Here is a 21,825-nt window from a genome sequence, read left to right as displayed (position 1 = left end):
ATTTTAATGTAGTAGTCCTAGAAGGTAGAAGTATTTGTACCTGAATGCCATTCAGGGCTTAATAGGTGAAACTAGTAGATTTTGATTAGGCCTGGATGGAACTCGCAGAACTTCAATCCCCGGAATTCCGCAGAATTAAAAAACAATCTGCAAGATTCTGGAGAATTCTGTGAATGGGCGGAAAATTCACATTATGCTGCTTCTTAACACCAGTAGCATGTTGTGTACTGAAAAATTAGCTCGAACGGAACAAGCAGTGGGCAAGCGTGCTATCATTTTGTTTTGCCATGCTATTGCCTAGCTTTCCCTGCATTTCCCAACTTTCGAAATTCCATCCAACCTAATCCACTCCATCTGATCACCCAATTCCCAATTCCAAAGTTGTCTTTACTTTATTTTAATACTAACTTTCCTACTGTATATTTATGTTTCTGTGTGTTTTTTGTGACATTTTAGTACTTTGTTTATTTACTTTTCCTTTCCTGGCCTTTCTTCTGACCTCATGTGTCGCTTCCCATTCTAGTCCGACTCCTGTCATGTGTGCTGCAACGTGATGACAGAAGCAGGCAGCACCACCTGCACGCACAGTAGGCAATGCTGATGGCTGCAGTGTGCAGCCCCACCCTATCATTGGTGAGGCAGAGGTGGCAGCACTCATCATTTTGGTGGAGCATTGTAGGAGGCTGGCCTGGCTTATAGTGGGTACCCTGTGGTACTTACACCCTGTGCCAGGACCAGTTATCCCTTATTAGTAGAATAGAGACATTTTTAGCAGCTTAGGTTGACAGAAGGTAGCTATGGCAAAGCAGCTTAGGCTGAACTAGGAGACATGCAAAGCTCCTACTATACCACTTATATCATATGCACAATATCATAAGAAAACACAATACACAGAGTTACTAAAAATAAAGGTACTTTATTTTTATGATAATATGCCACAAGTATCTCAGTGAGTACCCTCAGTAAGAAGGTAAGTAATATACACAAGTTATATGTATACTAAGCCAAAACAGGAAAGTAAGAGTCAGAAAAGTAATGCAAACAGTGTAGAATCACAATAGATTGCAATAGGCAAACATAGGTCTTGAGGCAACACAAACCATATACTCCAAAAGTGGAATGCGAATCACAAATGGACCCCAGACCTATGGGAGCTTGTAGAGGGTCGCTGGGACTGTAAGAAAACAGTCAGGGTGTCCAAGATACCCCACCCCAAGCCCCTGAAAAGTAGGAGTAAAGTACACCTACTAACCAAAAAGAGCACAATAGTCGTGATAAGGGGATTCTGCAAGAACAACAAAAACCAGCAGTGCACTGAAAACGGATTCCTGGACATGAGGACCTGCAAAGTGAGGGGACCAAGTCCAATAGTCGCGACAGTGTCCGGGGGGGGCAGGAGCCCAGGAAACCCCAGATGAAGTTGCAAGGAAGCTGCATCCGGATGGAAGAAGCTTGGAATTCTACAAGAACAAAGAGGACTAGTAACGTCTCCTTTGGATGGAAGATGTCCCACGTCGCAATAAAGTTTGCAGAAGTGTACCCATGAAGAAATACTGCAAACAAGCCTTGCTAGCTGCAAGGGTCGCGGTAAAGGTTTTTGGGTGCTGCCGAGGACCAGGAAGGACCAGGATGTCGCCCCTTGGAGAAGAAGACAGAGGGGGCGCTCAGCAACTCAGAGAGTCCTCACAGAAGCAGGCAGCACCCGTAGAAGTACCTGAACAGGCACTTGGAAGATTTGTGAAACGGAGTCCACGCAGAGTTACAAAAGAGGGTCCCACGACGTCAGAGGCCAACTCAGCGGGTTGAGCACTGCAGGATGGAGTGCTGGGGACCCAGGCTAGGTTGTGCACAAAGGAAATCCTGGAAGAGTGCACAGGAGCCGGAGCAGCTGCAAATCACGCAATACAAAAGTTTGCAGTCTAGCATGGGGAGGCAAGGACTTACCTCCACCAAACTTGGACTGAAGGATCATTGGACTGTGGGAGTCACTTGGATAGAGTTCCTGTGTTCCAGGGACCACGCTCGTCAGGATGAGAGGGGACCCAGAGGACCGGTGATGCAGTCTATTGGTGCCTGCGTTGGCAGGGGGAAGATTCCGTCGATCCACAGGAGATTTCTTCTTGGCTTCTGGTGCAGGGTGAAGGCAGGCGACCCCCAGAGCATGCACCACCAGGAAACAGTTGAGAAAGCCGGCAGGATGAGGCGCTACAATGTTGCTGGTAGTCGTCTTGCTACTTTGTTGCGGTTTTGCAGGCGTCCTGGAGCAGTCAGCGGTTGATCCTTGGTAGAAGTCGAAGAAGGAAATGCAGAGGAACTCTGGTGAGCTCTTGCATTCGTTATCTGAAGAATTCCCCAAAGCAGAGACCCTAAATAGCCAGAAAGGAGGTTTGGCTACCAAGAAAGGAGGATTGGCTACAAAGAAAGGTAAGAGCCTATCAGAGGGGGTCTCTGACATCACCTGCTGGCACCGGCCACTCAGAGCAGTCCAGTGTGTCCCCAACACCTCTGTTTCCAAGATGGCAGAGGTCTGGGACACACTGGAGGAGCTCTGGGCACCTCCCCTGGGAGGTACTGGTCAGGGGAGTGGTCACTCCCCTTTCCTTTGTCTGTTTCGCGCCAGAGCAGGGCTGGGGGATCCCTGAACCGGTGTAGACTGGCTTATGCAGAGATGGGCACCATGTGTGCCCATCAAAGCATTTCCAGAGGCTGGGGGAGGCTACTCCTCCCCAGCCCTTCACACCTATTTCCAAAGGGGGAGGGTGTAACACCCTCTCTCAGAGGAAATCCTTTGTTCTGCCTTCCTGGGCCAGGGCTGCCTGGACCCCAGGAGGGCAGAATCCTGTCTGAGGGGTTGGCAGCAGCTGCGGTGGAAACCACGGAAAGGCAGTTTTGGCAGTACCCGGGTTCTGTGCTAGAGACCCGGGGGATCATGGAATTGTCCCCTCAATACCAGAATGGTATTGGGGTGACAATTCCATGATCTTAAACATGATACATGGCCACGTTCGGAGTTACCATTGTGACGCTATACATTGGTAGTGACCTATGTATAGTGCAGGCGTGTAATGGTGTCCCCGCACTCACAAAGTCCGGGGAATGTGCCCTGAACGATGTGGGGGCACCTTTGCTAGTGCAAGGGTGCCCACGCTAAGTAACTTGGCACCTAACCTTCACCAGGTGAAGGTTAGACCTATAGGTGACTTATGAGTTACTTATGAGCAGTGAAAAATGGCTGTGAAATAACGTGGACATTATTTCAAGCAGGCTGCAGTGGCAGGCCTGTGTAAGAATTGTCTGAGCTCCCTATGGGTGGCAAAAGAAATGCTGCAGCCCATAGGGATCTCCTGGAACCCCAATACCCTGGGTACCTAAGTACCATAGACAAGGGAAGTATATGGGTGCACCAGTGTGCCAATGAGAATTGGTAAATTTAATCGCTAGCCTGCAGTGACAAATTTAGAAAGCAGAGAGAGCATAAACACTGAGGTTTTGGTTATCAGAGCCTCAGTGATACAGTTAGGCACCACACAGGGAACACATACAGGGCACATACTATGAGCACTGGGGTCCTGCCTAGCAGGATCCCAGTGACACAAGGGTTAAAACAACATACATACAGTGAAATATGGGGTAACGTGCCAGGCAAGATGGTACTTTCTACAAGCATCATCTCCTTCACATGTCAGCAAGCTTGGGAATGGTTACTCCCTGCAGGAGCATTGGGTGACCTGGAAGTGAGTGTGGCCCTGTATGTGTCACACCACTGGTGTCGATCACATCAAGCATTAGCTGACGCATCACAGAGCAGATGTCCTGGATCGGGAACAGGACCTGTTAGGCATTGAGGTTGTGGGGCTCAGTGTGTACTATTTTTGTTTTCTAAATATTCTAATATTACTAGTTGTTTTTCAAGCAGCATGATCACAGGTAAGTTAAGTTTACAAAATGCTTATATATATATATATATATATATATATATACGCACACATATATATATATATATATATATTATTGCATAGTTATAGTTAGGACCTAGGGGGTCATTCTGACTCCCGCCGGCGGCGGTAACCGCACGCCCGGCGGGAGCCGCCAAATGACCGCACCGCGGTCAAATGACCGCTGCGGCCATTCTGGCTTTCCCGCTGGGCTGGCGGGCGACCGCCAGAAGGCCGCCTGCCAGCCCAGCGGGAAAGCGCCTTCAACGAGGAAGCCGGCTCCGAATGGAGCCGGCGGAGTTGAAGGCGTGCGACGGGTGCAGTGGCACCCGTCGCGATTTTCACTGTCTGCTTGGCAGACACTGAAAATCAATGTGGGGCCTTGTTAGGGGGCCCCTGCAGTGCCCATGCCATTGGCATGGGCACTGCGGGGGCCCCCAGGGGCCTCACGACACCCGTTACCGCCATCCTGTTCCTGGTGGTGAAAACCACCAGGAACAGGATGGCGGTAAGGGGGTCGGAATCCCCATGCCGTGGAGGATTCCCTGGGGCAGCGGGAAACCGGCGGGACACCCCCGGTTTCCCGTTTCTGACCACGGCTGTACCGCCGCAGTCAGAATGCCCATGGAAGCACCGCCAGCCTGTTGGCGGTGCTTCCGCGGTCGTTGGCCCTGGCGGTCGGTGACCGCCAGGGTCAGAATGACCCCCTTAGTTTCTATAGAAAAAGCTGTTTTTTGCTTATTTATATCTTTGATGCCGCTTGACGATTCTTCACAAAACTTTCCCCCAAAAATTGACAGTCATGTGAGCTTCTGTCTGGAAAGTTTCGGGGTGAACTGTGAAGTGGGGGCTGAGATAAAGGGAGGGTGAAATTCAGAGAATTTCAATGTTAATTCGCACAGGAAAAATTGAACAGCGATAGCGCAAAAAACACTGAACAGAGTTACACCAAATTTGGCAGAAAGGTAGCTTCTTGTCCAGAAAGACCCCTTTTTGTTATTTGGTGTAACTCTGTTCAGCAGTTGTTGAGAAATTTAGAGAAATCCAAATTTGTATATATAGGGATATGAAAGTTTTGTATCTCCTCCCGATCTCGTGCTGAGATCTGATTGGTTGATAACACTTCAACAACAGAAGTATTGTCTGTGATCTTGGGACTCAGTAGCTGAGTTGCAGAAAAAATAATAAAAAATGCATAAGGGGCCAGGGTACGAACACCCCAACCCCTTAGCTCTGGTGGTGGGGTCCTCCTCCATCCCTCACCCCACACCACACCCCCGCTCCCCCCGCCCGGGCTAAAAAGTATATATTTTTGTATTTTATGGTCAGATCCGCTGAGGTAGACTTGGAATCCTTGGCGAGGTCTCCCCTAACTTTTTACCTCTGTTTCCCAGGTTGTTGATGGGTGCTGGACTCTGTTTTTGTTACTCTGGACACTTTACCACTGCAATCCAGTGCTAAAGTGCAAGTGCTACTATGTAAAGTGTATGTGTAATTACCTTTCCATGATTGGCATATTTGATTTACTAGTAAGTCCCTTGTACAGTGCACTAGAGGTGCACAAGGCCTGTAAATCAAATGCTACTAGTGGGCCTGCAGCACTGGTTGTGCCACCCTCATGAGTAGCCCGGTAAACATGGCTCAGACCTGCTGCTGCAGTGTCTGTGTGTGCAGTTTTAAACTGCCATTTCGACTTGGCAAGTAAACCCACTTGCCAGGCATGAACCTTCCCTTTTCTTACATGTAAGGCACCCCTAAAGTTGGCCCTAGGTAGCACCATGGGCAGGGTGCAGTGCATGTTTAAGGTAGGACATATACTAATGTGTTTTATATGTCCTGACAGTGAAATACTGCCAAATTCGGTTTTCACTGTGCAAGGCCTATCTCTTTCATAGGTTAACATGGGGGCTGCCTTTAAATATTATTAAAGTGCAGATTCACTTTGAGAGCAGATAGAAATGTGGAGTTTAGGGTCTCTTACTCACAATTTAAAAATACATCTTTTAGTAAAGTTTGTTTTTGGATTGTGTGTTTGAATATGCCACTTTTAGAAAGTAGGCATTTTCTTGCTTAAACCATTCTGTGACTCTGCCTGTTTGTAGATTCCCTATCTGGGTCAGTTTGACAGTTGGGCTGTTTGCACCTCTCCTCTAGACAGTGACACAAAGGGAGTTGGGGTGTAGGCTACATATCCTGATGAGCCATCTGTGCTGGGAGGGGAGGAGTGGTCACTCACACCTGAAAAGGCTGTGCCTGCCCTCACACAATGCAGTCTTGAACCCCCTGGTGTGTGTTTGGGACCCGGCCAGGGCAATGCGGGATCTTACAAACAAGAGAGACTTTCCCTTGAAGTTTGCCTACTTCAAAGGCAGAAAGGAGTATAAGTAGAGGACTCAAAACCCCTGAAGATTAGATCACTTCTGGAATCACAAGGAACCTCTGTCAAGGAGAAAAGCTGAAGAGCTGAGGAGAAGTGTTACCCCTGCCTGTGACTGTGCTTTGTTGGGCTATCCTGCAGTTGCTGCTTCTGCCTTTCAAAGAGGACAAAGACTGGACTTTCTTGTGCATTACTGCTTGGGAAGAATCCCCAAGAGATTGGACTGAGCTTGCCTCCTGTTGTTGAAATCTCAGGACCATCAAATACTTCCCCTGCCAGCACCTGGACTCTCTGCTGAGACTCCTGCCCTGCCAGGTGGTGCCCTATCCAGTCCCTGGGCCCTTGAAAGTTTGGCAGAGAAGAACTGAAAATCCACGCACAGAATGCTGTGCGGGCACATTTTTGGCACACCTTCCGCGAAGCGGCTGATAAACGGTGCACCGCCGGCTTCATGGCTGAAATTGATGCTCCAACTGCATTGCGGCTGGGAGATCAACGCATCGCAGCTGGAGAAAACGATGTGCAATACCTGCTTACGGAGGCTGGTAACGACTCAATCTCCACACAGTTCAGTTTTCATATACTGTGCGACTGGATTTTCCACGCATCGTGGCGACCAAGTCAACCTAACTCTGCATGGATCCGAGGTATCCCGTCCAGAATTCAACTTATCGCTCTCTTGCAAGGGAGAAAAATAACGCATTGCCGACCCGACCGGAGAAGAAAACGATGCACAGCCTCATTTGCAAGTAAGGATTCAACGCATCGATACCCTTTTTCCGAGGCACACTTGCCAGTGCGGCTTTATTTTTTACGCTAACCAGGTACAGCATTCTCACTGTTTTCTAAGGATTAAGGGGGTCATTACAACATTGGCGGTAAAAGCTGCTTACCGCCGTGCAGAAGACCACAAATACACCGCAGCGGCCGCGGAATTCCACCACAGCTATTATGACACACATCTGGGAATCTGCCGAAATTCAGACACCCACACAAGTCCGCCACACAAAAGGTCAGTGTTAAACTGCCAAAAAACAAATCCTTCACCGTCACGCCAACAGAAACACGCCCATGCTATCACGACCCACGAATCCACGCAGCGGTCTTTCAACTGCGGTATTCAATTGGCGGTACACACCGCCGAGCTCAAAATACACACACATCTCCAAAACACCGCCACATTGGACAATTCCAAATACACACACCTGATACACATACACACACCACTCCCACACACCCAACACAATATAAAACACACACCAACATCACCCACAAACCCCCACGATCACAAGTCACGACCGAAGGCCAGAGAGACATAGAGCACAGCAACTGAGAACCCCACCACACAGAGGCACACAACACCATCATCCATACAACATTACACATACAATACACCACACACCACTACACATTACCACACACATCAACACTGACACCACCCCACACATCACCCAAACTACCCCATGTCACGCCAAAGATACCCCCGGTTTTCCGAGGAGGAGCTCAGGGTCATGGTGGAGGAAATCCTACGTGTAGAGCCACAGCTATTTGGCTCACAGGTGCAGCACACATCCATAGCCAGGAAGATGGAGCTATGGCGCAGAATAGTCGACAGGGTCAACGCTGTGGGACAGCATCCAAGAAATTGGGAGGACATCAGGAAGAGGTGTAACGACCTACGGGGGAAGGTGCGTTCAGTGGTCTCCAGGCACAACATCGCGGTACTGCGGACTGGCGGAGGACCCCCACCTCCTCCCCCACAACTAACAACATGGGAGGAGCAAGTCTTGACCATCATGCATCCAGAGGGCCTCGGAGGAGTCGGTGGAGAAATGGACACTGATAAGTCAAATCTCAACTATCATATCCCCCACCCTACCTGCATGCTATCAGACACCCCAACCCTCACCCCCTCCCCTATCACTCCAACTCCTCACCAATGTACTAATAACACAAATCACACATCCCAACACCAAGCCCTGCATGACACAACTAAGCATGGTCACCCCTCACCAAAGCATGCTCACTGCACATACCCATAACAACCCCCTAACCATCATCACACAAGGTCCTACACAGGAATGCTTGCACTGGGGTACACAAACACCCACCCATTGCACACCATGACACACACACATGCTATAATCATGCTCTCATATCACTGCAGGACCACTAAGGAACATCACCACACAGGAGGGTCCAGACATCTCCACTCCACCCACAGAAGAGGCCCACAGTGACGACAGCAGCTCTGCTCTACTGGATCCTGATGACCAGCCCGGACCATCGTGAGCCTTGGGACAGTCGGTTCCCCTTGTACAGGCACAGCCCAACAACGGCCTTCCCCCCTCTGGTAACACCAGCACAGCACCCACCCAGCGGGCCCATACCTCCGTACCCAGGACACGTCAATCAGCGGTGTGTCCACCACTACGGGGAACCCAGGATAACCCACCACCCCAACAACAACAGGGACCTGGGGGCAGTGGTAGTGGGCATACGGTCCAGGGGACGGAGGCACAGGAACACAGGGGAACTGGGAGGGCTGCTGTGCGACAGGGGGCTGACAGGCCAAGGGAACCCACTCTCCACGAGGCCCTCTCCTCCATCATGGGAGCATACCACCACTCCCAGGAGATGATGGCGACGGTCCTGGACAAGTTTCAGGAGACCCAGCGCCTGCAGGAGGAGCAGTATTTGGGGTTCAGGGAGGAGCTCAGGACCATCAGCTCCGCCTTGGGCACCATCGTAGGGGTGCTGAAGGACATGCAAAAAACCATGATGGACATCGTGGCACTCCAAGGGGCCCCTGACACTAGCATGGACGATGAACTGCCAACCACCTCCGCCGGCGCTAGTGGACAGGACGCCCCGCCCCCTGCAGACGGACAACCACCACACAAGCGGTCCCTGAGATCCAGGAACAGGACAGAGCAAGATTGCAAGACCCCCACCAGGAAATGAGACCACCCTGATTGTCCTCCCACTGTCCCACTTTGTTACCCTGTCCATACTTAAACTGCCCCAGCTCCACTTCCTATGCCCATATGGGCAGTGCACCTGTGTGACCAATAGACTGGACTCTGCCATGGACATTCCTCCACCGTCCCCCATCACCATTTTACAACCCCCCTCCATTTTTGAACACTTAAATAAACACCCTTGAACCACAAAACAATCTGGATTCAGTCTGTGATTTGGTAAATTTGTATTATCGATGACTGTGTCAAAATGCGTTCTCAATTGTAAAGCCAACAAACCTATGTCACACATCACAAGTCCTTGAAGGATGCAAGCAGATGACACACGTTGGTAACCACACCTGTGAAACCGTAATAGAAAGGAACAACTCAGTGACCAAATACTGCTATTAAATAACAGACAGGATAGAGGTAGAAGTGTGAAAGTGAATGTAATGTGAAAAAAAGTATTTCTCACCTGTGTGTCACTGGAAATATTGCTGTATGACTGACTCCCTGTTGTCTATGTCTTCTTCCTCAGCTTCCTCCTCATCACTGTCCACAGGCTCCACAGCTGCCACAACACCGCCATCTGGACCATCCTCCTGCAGAAAAGGCACCTGGCGTCGCAAAGCAAGATTGTGAAGCATCGAGCAGGCGATGATGATCTGGCACACCTTCTTCGGTGAGTAGAATAGGGAACCACCTGTCATATGGAGGCACCTGAACCTGGCCTTCAGGAGGCCGAAGGTGCGTTCGATCACCCTCCTAGTCCGCCCATGGGCCTCATTGTACCGTTCCTCTGCCCTGGTCCTGGGATTCCTCACTGGGGTCAATAGCCAGGAAAGGTTGGGGTAACCAGAGTCCCCTAATAGCCACACACGGTGCCTCTGGAGTTGACCCATCATATAAGGTATGCTGCTATTCCGCAGGATGTAGGCGTCATGCACTGATCCAGGGAACATAGCATTTACCTGGGAGATGTACTGGTCTGCCAAACATACCATCTGTACATTCATGGAATGATAACTCTTCCGGTTCCTGTACACCGGTTCACTCCTGTGGGGGGGGGCCAGAGCTACATGGGTCCCATCAATAGCACCTATGATGTTGGGGATATGTCCAAGGCCATAGAAGTCACCTTTCACTGTGGGCAAATCCTCCACCTCAGGGAAAACGATGTAGCTCCTTACGTGTTTCAGCAGGGCAGCCAACACTCTGGACAACACGTTGGAAAACATAGGCTGGGACATCCCTAATGCCATGGCCACTGTTGTCTGAAAAGACCCACTAGCAAGGAAATGGAGCACTGACAGCACCTGCACGTCAGGGGGGATTCCAGTGGGATGGCGGATTGGTGACATCAGGTCTGGCTTCAACTGGGTACATAGTTCCTGGATAGTGGCACGGTCAAACCTGTAGGTGACGATTAAATGTCGCTCCTCCATTGTCAACCGGTCCACCAGCGGTTGGTACACCGGAGGATTCTGCCATCTTCTCAAATGTCCCAGCTGACGGTGCCTAGGAAGGACAGCAGCGACCACAGAGTCAACAAATTCCCAGGTATGTACCCACAGATAGACAGCACACGACACCAAACACAAAACTCTTCCTGTATGTGTGTTGAGTGTAGGCCTAGCTATGTGTGACGCAGTAGTAAAAGAAATGGCGATTGCCTGACATCTAAACTGGGACAATGGGAATGTGAGGTAACTGCGCTGGCGTTGTACCCCGTCGCAGTAGGTGGTCATAGACCGCGGCGCAATGCTGCATTGGTTAACACTGGACCCTATGGGTCCCAGGAGCCAATGACGAAGTGCGGCGGCGGTGATGATACGCACCGCCGCGGACGTCACCGCCGCGGACGTCACCGCCGCGGACGTGACTGCCATTTTCTATCTGTTCAATCACTCGATACCTGATCTTCGACAGGAGAGGACCTACACTGCAAGTGCTGCTGTGACCTCGGTCTGGAAGAGACAATGGCTGCTGCGTCTGGGGAAAGGGCCCCTGCCTTCACTGCTCAGGAGTTGGAGAAGCTAGTAGACGGGGTCCTCCCCAGTACACGCTACTCTACGGTCCTCCAGACCAACAGGTAAGTACACAGGGAGCACGTTGTATGGGCTACTGCCTGGGTGTACAGGGCTGGTTGTAAGAGGGAAGGGGGCAGAGTTCAGGGAACATGAAGGACTGTGAATGCATGTGCCACATGGCAAGGGTAGGGATGGAGGCCACTCACATCGACGGTGCAGTTGGTAATGACTTCTCTTCTTCCCCTGTGCATGTCATGTAGGTCAGCGCCCACCAGAAGAAGGACATTTGGCGTGCCATCGCCAAGGACGTCCGGACCCTGGGGGTCCACCAGAGACGGGGCACCCACTGCCGGAAAAGATGGGAGGACATTCGCAGCTGGAGCAAGAAGACGGCGGAGGCTCAGCTGGGGATGGCCTCCCAACGTGGGAGGGGTGCCCGTCGAACCATGACCCCCCTGATGTTCCGGATCGTGGCGGTGGCCTACCCGGAGTTGGATGGGCGCTTGAGGGCATCACAGCAGACACAAGTGGGTGAGTACACTCTCATTCTGGGGACTTGGCGCGCAGTTGAGGGGTCTGTGTGGTGGAGGAGGGCTGTGGGTGTGCCTAGGCCAGGCAGAAATACGTAGGCTAGGCCCCTCCGTAATGCATGGCATGTGGCACTCCACCCCACCTCAGTAGTGGGCCAAGTACAGGTATACATGCCCCTGTGGCATCCATGTGTGCAGATGTCCACCATAGCCGTGTAGGCCAGATCCCAGGAATTGCATCTGTAGAGGCCAAGAGCACGGCATAGTGCAGGGGGCTGCTGTGTCTGTATTGTCCGCCAACGGTAGCGGTAAGCCATGCACTCAACCTGTCTTTCTTCTGTCGTCCCCTCCCCCTTTTTCTGCTCTCCCTGTTCTTTTGTGCATCAGATCATCAGTGACGCCCCCTCCCAAAGTACACAAATGCGGGCACCCACACATCCAACATCCATCCATCTCACGACAGCCTCCAGTACCTGCAACCGCACCCAAAACACCTAAAGTGACACCTCCTACAACCACCTCCTCTTCCTCCATTCCCAGACCCCCTCCAGCTACCCATCCCAGTGTTTGTCAGAAACTGTCCCTCTGCAACGTTGATCTCTTTCCCCCCACCCCTACCCCTCCAATTCATCAGTCCCGTAGTAGCGCCTCAGCCAAAAAGACTCCAGTACCAGTGGTGCGTGTCACAGGTGTGTGGAGTGCACCGGCCACCAGGACAGGCAGCGTGACACAGAGCCAAGGCACTGCCAGTTCAGCCCCTGTAAAGCATCTCAAGTTGGCAAGTGGCTGACGGGACCGGGTGAAGACTCCTGGAGGCAAAACTACTCACAAGGGTCCCAGGGGGATTGCAGAGTCAGCTGTGACTCCTCCAAAGGCGGTGAAGTGCCAGAAGAAGTCTGCACAGCCTCGTGAGAGCAGCACGGCGGAGAAGGGCAGCATCCTCCCCAGCGGCCGGGACGCCACCGCCAGCACCGTCGTCACTGGTCCAGAGTCCACCGCCAGAGTCAGTGCCCAGGAGGGCAGAAGTATCGTCACTGGTCCGGAGACCACCGCCGGAGTCAGTGCCCAGGAGGGAAGGAGTATTGTCACTGGTCCGGAGACCACTGCCGGAGTCAGTGCCCATGAGGGCCCAAGTATCGTCACTGGTCAGGAGACCACCACCGGAGTCAGTGCCCAGGAAGGCCCATGTATTGTCACTGGTCAGGAGACCACCGCCGGAGTCAGTGCCCAGGAGGGCCCAAGTATCGTCACTGGTCAGGGGACCACCGCCGGAGTCAGTGCCCAGGAGGGCCCCAGCTGCTACAGCCCCGCTGGGCAATGAGGGACCATCTTGCCACACACCAATGCACAGGTCAGAGACCGCCATGGCAAAGCACCGCTGAACAGGGCAAAGCACTGCTGAACAGCCCAGAGACCGCCATGGCAAAGTACAGCTGAACAGGGCAAAGCACCACTGAACAGGCCAGAGACCGCCATGGCAAAGCACCGCTGAACAGGGCAGAGCACAGCTGAACAGGCCAGAGACCGCCATGGCAAAGCATCGCTGAACAGGGCAAAGCACCGCTGAACAGCCCAGAGCCCACCATGGCACAGCACCACTGAACAGCCCAGAGACCGCCATGGCAAAGCACCGCTGAACAGGGCAAAGCACTGCTGAACAGCCCAGAGACCGCCATGGCAAAGCACCGCTGAACAGGGCAAGCACCGCTGAACAGCCCAGAGACCGCCATGGCAAAGCACCGCTGAACAGGGCAAAGCACCGTTGAACAGCCCAGAGACCGCCATGGCAAAGCACCGCTGAACAGGGCAAAGCACCACTGAACAGCCCAGAGATCGCCATGGCAAAGCACCGCTGAACAGGGCAGAGCACCGCTGAACAGGCCAGAGACCGCCATGGCAAAGCACCGACCGCTGAACAGGGCAAAGCACCGCTGAACAGCCCAGAGACCGCCATGGCACAGCACCGCTGAACAGCCCAGAGACCGCCATGGCAAAGACCCGCTGAACAGGGCAAAGCACAGCTGAACAGCCCAGTGACCGCCATGGCTAAGCACCGCTGAACAGGGCAAAGCACCGCTGAAAAGCCCAGAGACCGCCATGGCAAAGCACCGCTGAACAGGGCAAGCACTGCTGAACAGCCCAGAGACCGCCATGGCAAAGCACCGCTGAACAGGGCAAAGCACCGCTGAACAGCCCAGAGACCGCCATGGCAAAGCACCGCTGAACAGGGCAAAGCACTGCTGAACAGCCCAGAGACCGCCATGGCAAAGCACCGCTGAACAGGGCAAGCACCGCTGAACAGCCCAGAGACCGCCATGGCAAAGCACTGCTGAACAGGGCAAAGCACCGCTGCAGAAGGAAAAGACTGCCACATCAAGCATCGTTATCCCATGTACAGCTGGGACAGTGATGGGACAGGAACTGTCACGGGGAGCCTAATCCTGTCTAGGCACCATTCTCCCTCCAGAACCAGTGCAGAGATCCATCCACTACCTCTGTCCTTTATAGGATAAAGCACTCTGGGCACCAGTCCCCCTCCAGAAACCGTGGAGGCTGTTTTCCACTTGAGAGACTGTGGCTTTGCACTCCCCCAGGATATGGCAGTGAGCAACCCACCCACTGTAGAGACTTGAGAGACTGTGGCTTTGCACTCCCCAGGATATGGCAGTGGGCAACCCACCCACTGTAGAGACCTGAGAGACTGTGGCTTTGCACTCCCCAGGATATGGCAGTGGGCAACCCACCCACTGTAGAGACTTGAGAGACTGGCTTCGCACTCCCCAAGATATGGCAGTGGGCAACCCACCCACTGTAGAGACTTGAGAGACTGTGGCTTTGTACTCCCCACGATATGGCAGTGGGCAACCCACCCACTGTAGAGACTTGAGAGACTGTGGCTTTGCACTCCCCAGAATAATGCAGTGGGCAACCCACCCACTGTAGAGACTTGAGAGACTGTGGCTTTGCACTCCCCAGGATACATCAATGGGCATGGAGCCCCGTCGTGGATCTGACATGGTGCTGTAATCTGGCTGAGGTGTCCCCCCCTTCCCTTCCCCTTGAGGTGCCTGTTGTATTTCTCTCTGATGCCCCGGCAGTGTTCTCTCCGTTTGTGGACAGGTATCTTGTGTGGGCCACGACCATGCATTTTTGGTCCAGTGGTGCACGGACATTGAGATGTGCATATCTGCACTACTTCTCGTAATGTATATACTTTTGAATGAGTTTATATATATCTGTATATATTTGAAACATGTATATTGATACATTACAATGTTTGAACTGATTTCGTATTGTCTTTGCATTCTTCCGGGGTTGTGGGTTGTTACAGTGTTGTTTGGAAATGCATTGGTGTGTGTGTTGTAATGTGCGAGAGTGGGGGTGTTGCGTGTGTGTTTCCTATCGCTCCTGTTTATGCAGCTGAATTTCTTCTGTTTGTAGATTTCTTCCCTTCCCTTTTTTAGTAAGCTTTCCCTCGCCCCTCTTTTACGTGTCTTGAGTAGTACTGTTAAGAGAACAGATTTTTGGTAGCCTAAACAGGATCGTAGGCCCAAGTATTCTATTTACCAAACATTTTGGTCAAGAGGGCCTACTTGATCAAACGGTCAAATAGTACAGAGATAGAGATGTCATGGCCATGGCGCTTCAATGTTGTCTTATACTAGCAGTTCCCAGAACAGTGCAGCATGGCAAGAATGAGATGCCTTTACTAACCAATACCATATGTCCTTTGCATTCCCTTCCACCCATCCATTGTGCTCGATTATTATTCATTCATAGCCTTATCCCTCCATTAGGAGATTAAAGGTTTCGGTTGACTTCACTACCTAGTTTTTAAAATGTTGTCAACCAACAAACCTCCCAAAGTGATACTTTTGATAAGAAGATACTGACAGCTAACCTGCTGTAGTAAGGTATTGATGTTCTACCTTGTGCAAAATAATAACTTAGTGGCTAATCTGGTATCTGAAATGAGTGCATTATGTTTTTGTCTAACTGCACAGACCACTAGTGCCGCCACAAGCAGCACCCAACAAAGTATGGTGAAGGAGGCCCAGACATTTGAAAGAGTGGCTGCTATCCCAGTGGTGGCAGGAACAACTGGTAAGTTACCTCCCTGCCCATGGCATTTCACCACCTAATATTGCGGCACAGTTTAATTTGTCGGTGCAACTTAGGTGGTGAAATGTGTATCTGATTCAGTTGACACCATGGCATGAAGCCTGTAAAGCACACCAACTGCAGGATAGGTGTGTTTCCCAGCACCCACGCTGTCACTTACTAGCACTTCACTTCATCATTATTTCTTTCTGTCCCAGCCTACCCAAAAATGTAAATTCCATCTCAGCATGTGTTACATATTTCTGCCCAAGTGACTTTTATTTCATGGCTTCCATTACACATTTATGGTTCAAATTTTTTCCGTCCGTCAAGCAATGTGACTCAGCAAAAGTGTTGTTATTGATCAGTGACACCCAGACCTCTCAAAGCCCAAGTGAAGGTATTTGTTGAAAATAATTTGTGGTGGAGGCCAGGATATAATGTTGGACTAAGTGCCAGACTTAGAGTTTGTTGGAGGGGATACTTTGTAAAAGCAAAAGTCACAAATAACAAAAACATATCCTGTTCACTGTACTACAGTGCATCATTTATATTCTACGCACCGTCTAATGTAATATGGGGGACAGGATATCTGCTATTGTTCATATGTGTGACAGAGTATCCCATCTGCCAGACTCTATCAGCCTCTAAGTTTGGACTCGGGGTAGAACTGAAGGGGGAGTATGAAACGACCAGGACATTTGGAATTAATGATAATATGTTAATAACATGTCATTACAGCTGCCCCACAAACATGCCTCCGAGTAGCAGATTCGCAAGCATGGCTTCAATAATGTTGCAGAAATAGTCAAGTAATTGTGCAGCATAGATATACCTTACTCATTAATGCCAGCTAATTTATTTACTAATACACATATGTTCAGTTTAGCTATGAAATTATTTATACAAAAATGTCTTCTTGATTACGCTGTGGTCTTGCTTCATTCCCTGCAGTCAGTGCTATTGCACTATGTTTATGTAATGCATGTGTGAGAGAAATGTTATCCCGTGAATGATCACATTAGAATTGAATTCCAGTGGTCCTAGGGGGCCAGCAATGTTCTGCTATTGTAGCTCTATAGACAGCATGAACAAGTGTTTGTGTTGAGCATCACAATTCATTTTTTTCTTGACATAGCAACTCCTGCTTCTAGAGCTGGCAAGCCACTTTTCTGGCAGGAGATACCTGGCAAAATGTAGAGGCCATGGTTGTAGAATACCACCAGCTGGTGGCTTAGAGGAGGAATAGAAGGAGGTATGGGCCTTAAGTCCTTGCGCCACCAGCCAGGCACCTCCAGCCTTGTCACACCACCGCCTGCAGGCAGCACCACCAGTCCCTTCCTCCTCGTCCTCATCATCAACCAACCGCCTCCACCACTGCCTCCTACATCAGCTGGTGCTGCCCAGGCATGGGCAGTACATGGCCCGGTATGTAACAGAAATTAAAAATGAGTGCCCCCAAAGCCGTTTTTAAATGTTATATTTGGTGGGCGGGAGGACCTAATGTCGGTGTAAAGGGTGAGAAGGGGAGTTTGTGAAAGGGTTAAAAGGACATTTGGGCTTTTTGCTGTGGAAAGGGGTGGGCCTTATCTTTAAATTATCTTTAGTATCTTGCTTCACAATGCTAGTTAGCGTAGCATGGTTTACTGATGAGAGTGAGACGAGAAGCTGTCCTCTGCAATTGTCACACATTATACTGTACATCCATTTTATCCCTAGACTTTCCCTACCTGAAGTCCCTTGACTTACCTCTTCCTGCAGTCCAGTATACCTTCTACAGGGTCAAGGCTGATTTCCATATGGCTGGATCCCAACTGGGATGGCGTGGTGGGCAAAGAAATTATGGATTAAACTCAGATCTTTGTGACTGGGGGTGAACGTTTGCCTTGTTTTGCATTCTGTCCATCATCAGTTCTTTTTGCTTCTGTCACCCTAAGTGGGAAGGGTATGTCAAGACATGGGTCCTGTGCTCACTGCACCACTGGAATCAAGCTATCCTGACTGATGAAGGGTGATACCCTGAAACTGGTCCCAGGATGTCTGTTATTAGTCCAGGGAGAACTTGGCTTGGCAGTGCGTGCTGGAGTGTTCCCATGAGGAACAGGGTCAAGACTGATTTGCATATGGCTGGGTCCTAATTGGGATGGCGTGGTCAGCAAAAAAACAATGGATTAAACCCAGATCTTTGTAATGGGTTGAATGTTTGCATTATTTAGCATTCCATCCATCATCTGTTCTTTTTGCTTATGGTGTATGGCAGGCACGGAGTGCAGGGGAAGATTGACTGATCCTTCAATAAATTAATGCTGGTGTTTGCTTAAGGCAGGCAAAATTTGAATAATTCTTAAACAAATATTGCTGATGTGTGTTTATGGTAGGCAGGGATGCAGGGAAAAATTGAATAATCCTTAGAAAAATTATTGCTGGTGTGCGCCTGTGAGACACATATTACAGGCAGGTAGGGGAAAATTAATTAATCCTTACAATTTTTGCTGGTGTGTGCCTGTGGCTTTGAGACACCTATGGCAGGCAGTGGGTGCAGGGAAAAATCAAATAACTGAAATAAAAGATTGCTGGTGTCGCCCAAGGAACTATGAAAAATTCTATGAGAGGCACGGAAGAGCAGAGGAAAATGGAAACATGCATAAAAACACTGTATATGCATACAGTCATCCTCAAGTCCATTAAACTCATAAAATTTTTTAAAAAAGCATAGACCTCTTCTGTCTCTAGGAAATTGCTTTTAAAAGTGGGGAAAAATGGGTTTATTACACTGGCTACACACAACTGCTGCCCTGGAACATGGCCACCAAGGGCAAAGACAAAATACACATGCAGGACTGTAGCAAAAGCAGATCACACTGTCTATAAAAAGGTGCTGCACCAGCAAGTGGCCACCAAGAGCGAAGGCATGGACAGCATGGAACACCTGCAGGCCTGTGGCAAAAGCAAAGCACACTGACTACACAACATGAACGCCCAGCCACCTGGCCAATGGTCACCAAGAGCAAAGGACACTTGCAGGCCTCCAACAGCAAAGGACAACAAAGGACAACTGCAGGTCACCAACAACAAAGGACACCTGCAGGCCTATGGCAAAAGCACAAATTGTCCAGCAGCCACATCTTCAAACAACAAGTAAGAAGGCATGGACAACAAAGAGAACACATGTAGGCCTATGGCAAAAACAAGCACACTGACTACACAAAATGTGTGCTGGCCACATGTTCAAACAACAAGCAAGAAGGGATGGACAACAGAGACCACATGCAGGCGGCGGCTGGCAAAAAGAACACTGGCTACACAAAATGGACATCCTGTCACATGGCAAGGAGAGCAAAGACAAAATGGTGGCCTATGGCAAACACACACACAACCACTGTGCACACAAAAAAAGGCCAACTGCCCAGCAAAGAAACAAAGCATAGTAAACAAAGAACAAAATACTACCATTAATTCAGCAAGGCCAATAATGGAAATTATGGCAACTTTAAAAAGTCATCAAAAAGTACCTTACCAAAATACACTTTAACACTTTGCAGAAAAAACGTGAAATACAAAAACACACTTTCCGCATTTAATTCAAGGCTCTCCCTAAATCGAAAGATGTTTTAAAAAACATATACAAAATAAACCATTGTTTAATATATACCCAATACCTAGTAATGGATGTCTGGCCTTAGCCCGTAGGCAGATTAGGTCCCACAGTAAAATGAGCAAAAGAGTGCAAAATTCACAAACATCCCACAAGAAAATGGAGAGAAAGTACTTTAAAAGTTTTTAAACCAGGCCCCTGCCTTCCCAGAACTGTACAAGCCTTTTCCTTTAGAAACAACTTAAAATATTAATGCAAAATAGGCCCCTGCTGCACCTCCAGACCACCCACAATCAAATTAAAAAATGTAAGTAAAAATGAAAAAGGTACAAAAATACTAGTGCGTGCCTCCCCCTCCCACCAACAAAAAAAAACCAACATATCCAAAGGTTGTTTTTTACCTTGAGTTGATATCTCATAAAAGTCCTTAAAATCCAATGGTAATAATTATACAACAGGGATTGCAGGCAAACAGAGGGATCATTTGACCTCCAAATCCAAAAGTGTCCAAGAGAAGGGCAGAAAGAGGAAAATAGAGTTTCTGTAGCACTTCCGTCTAGTTGGAAAGAAATATTGAAAGAAATGTGTTTTGCACTGAAAACAACTACCTGACCTGTCTGCTCGGGTTTAATACTTACTGAAAAACCTATTTTCACGTTGATTTTGTTGCTTATTGAGTAGGAAATCTACTCCAGAAGCAGCCCTCTGAAAGCGACCGCTCGCATTAAAAAATGGTACTGGAAGTCTTCCTAGAGACCAGAAATCATACTAGGGGACCCATAATCTCTCTTGCCAGTTTATTTTCTTGAGCCTTACATTGTTACCATTGTCATCCCGTTGCTCAGACGTAAGCAAAGTTTAGCAACGCGCCATTGACGGACGTTGGCCAGAACTCTGCCATACAAGACTAACATGGAGTGACCAAATTCTGACAATTTTGAGAGCACAATAAAAAATTACGTCCAGGCCTAATTCTGATTCACCGGTGCTACAAGTCCAGCCCTAAGGGGCTTGACTATGAAAGGGATGTGGGATATAGTTATCTTGGAAATAGTCAAGATTGTAACTCTGTTAAGGTCACAGCATCGGAATGTGCCTGTTTCCACTGACACCTGGATGCCAGGGGCATACTAGGACAAAAATAATGCGAAAGAAAGAGGGAGGAGAATACAGAAACAGCTTGTGAGGGAGGTGAGAGAAAATGGAAGAGGGAACATGGATAGGAGGTAAAGTGTGTGGACCAAGGAGGTAGAAACAATGGTGAGAAATTAGGAGAGAGGGATATATACCTGGAGGGTGAGACAGAGTGTGGGACTATTGAGAGTGTAGAAAAGAGCAAACAAAGGTAATTCAGGACAGAAAGACATTGATGACGCAAAAGAGAGGGAGATAATGCATCCTGAAAGAGAGAGGAGTTCGGGACAGAAGGAAGAAAGCTAAAAAGCTATAAAGAAAGATGATGAGACTGATAGAAGGATGAAAAGAGAAAAAAGATAGAGAGCAGACATACAAAGGATGAGGATGAGAGAACAGAAAGGAAGCGTGTAGAAGAGAGAGAGGCAGAAGGGGAGAATAAGGGTGAGAGAGAAAGGGGACCGAAATGAAGTGAAGAAACGTTTATGTGAGAGTTATTTTTGTAAATTGTGTGTCAGAGTTTTCAGTACTAATACTAGAACTTGCAAGGACGGGCGGATAAAAGGGATAATGCACATGCTGGTGATGTGAGCAGCCGTGGTGAGTGCCACTTTGGGTTAAGTACTCACAGGTGATACCTAAAGCAATTGGCAGGGCCGCCTCGGCTCACCATCCTTCTGAGGCCAGGACAGTGTGATGTTGGACCGAGAGTCCATTGGGACAGACAGGTCCCTCACATGGTAATGGATGTGTATGCCTATCCTGAGTGCCCCAGTTGCAGTGATATCTGGATCCCTGACAAAAATTTTGGTCTTGGGCAAACACAGATCATGCGTGTTTGCCATGACCTAGGTCCGTCTCATTGATTGTCACCTTGCTAAGGCAAGGACGGGCACTCAAAGTGTTATCCTTGAGTGGTGGAAGGCTACTGCCTTCACCAGGAGTTAAGTAGCACAGACACAGTGGTGGCATCATACCATATTTTAAGTTTTAGTAATTACCAGCAGAGCGAATACGCCTTTTTACCAGTGTCATGAGAGTGGTGCCTCCTTGCCCACTCTGCTAAATTTCTGCTGCTGTATGCTTACCTTATCTTGGGCCTGCATTAGGTTGTGTGCAGTGCTCGACTGTGCAAATGGGTGCATGTTGGGATATATGTA

This window comes from Pleurodeles waltl, chromosome 3_1 (assembly GCF_031143425.1).
Source record: "Pleurodeles waltl isolate 20211129_DDA chromosome 3_1, aPleWal1.hap1.20221129, whole genome shotgun sequence".
In the NCBI taxonomy this organism is placed as follows: Eukaryota; Metazoa; Chordata; class Amphibia; order Caudata; family Salamandridae; genus Pleurodeles; species Pleurodeles waltl.
This window is presented reverse-complemented; position numbering follows the sequence as displayed.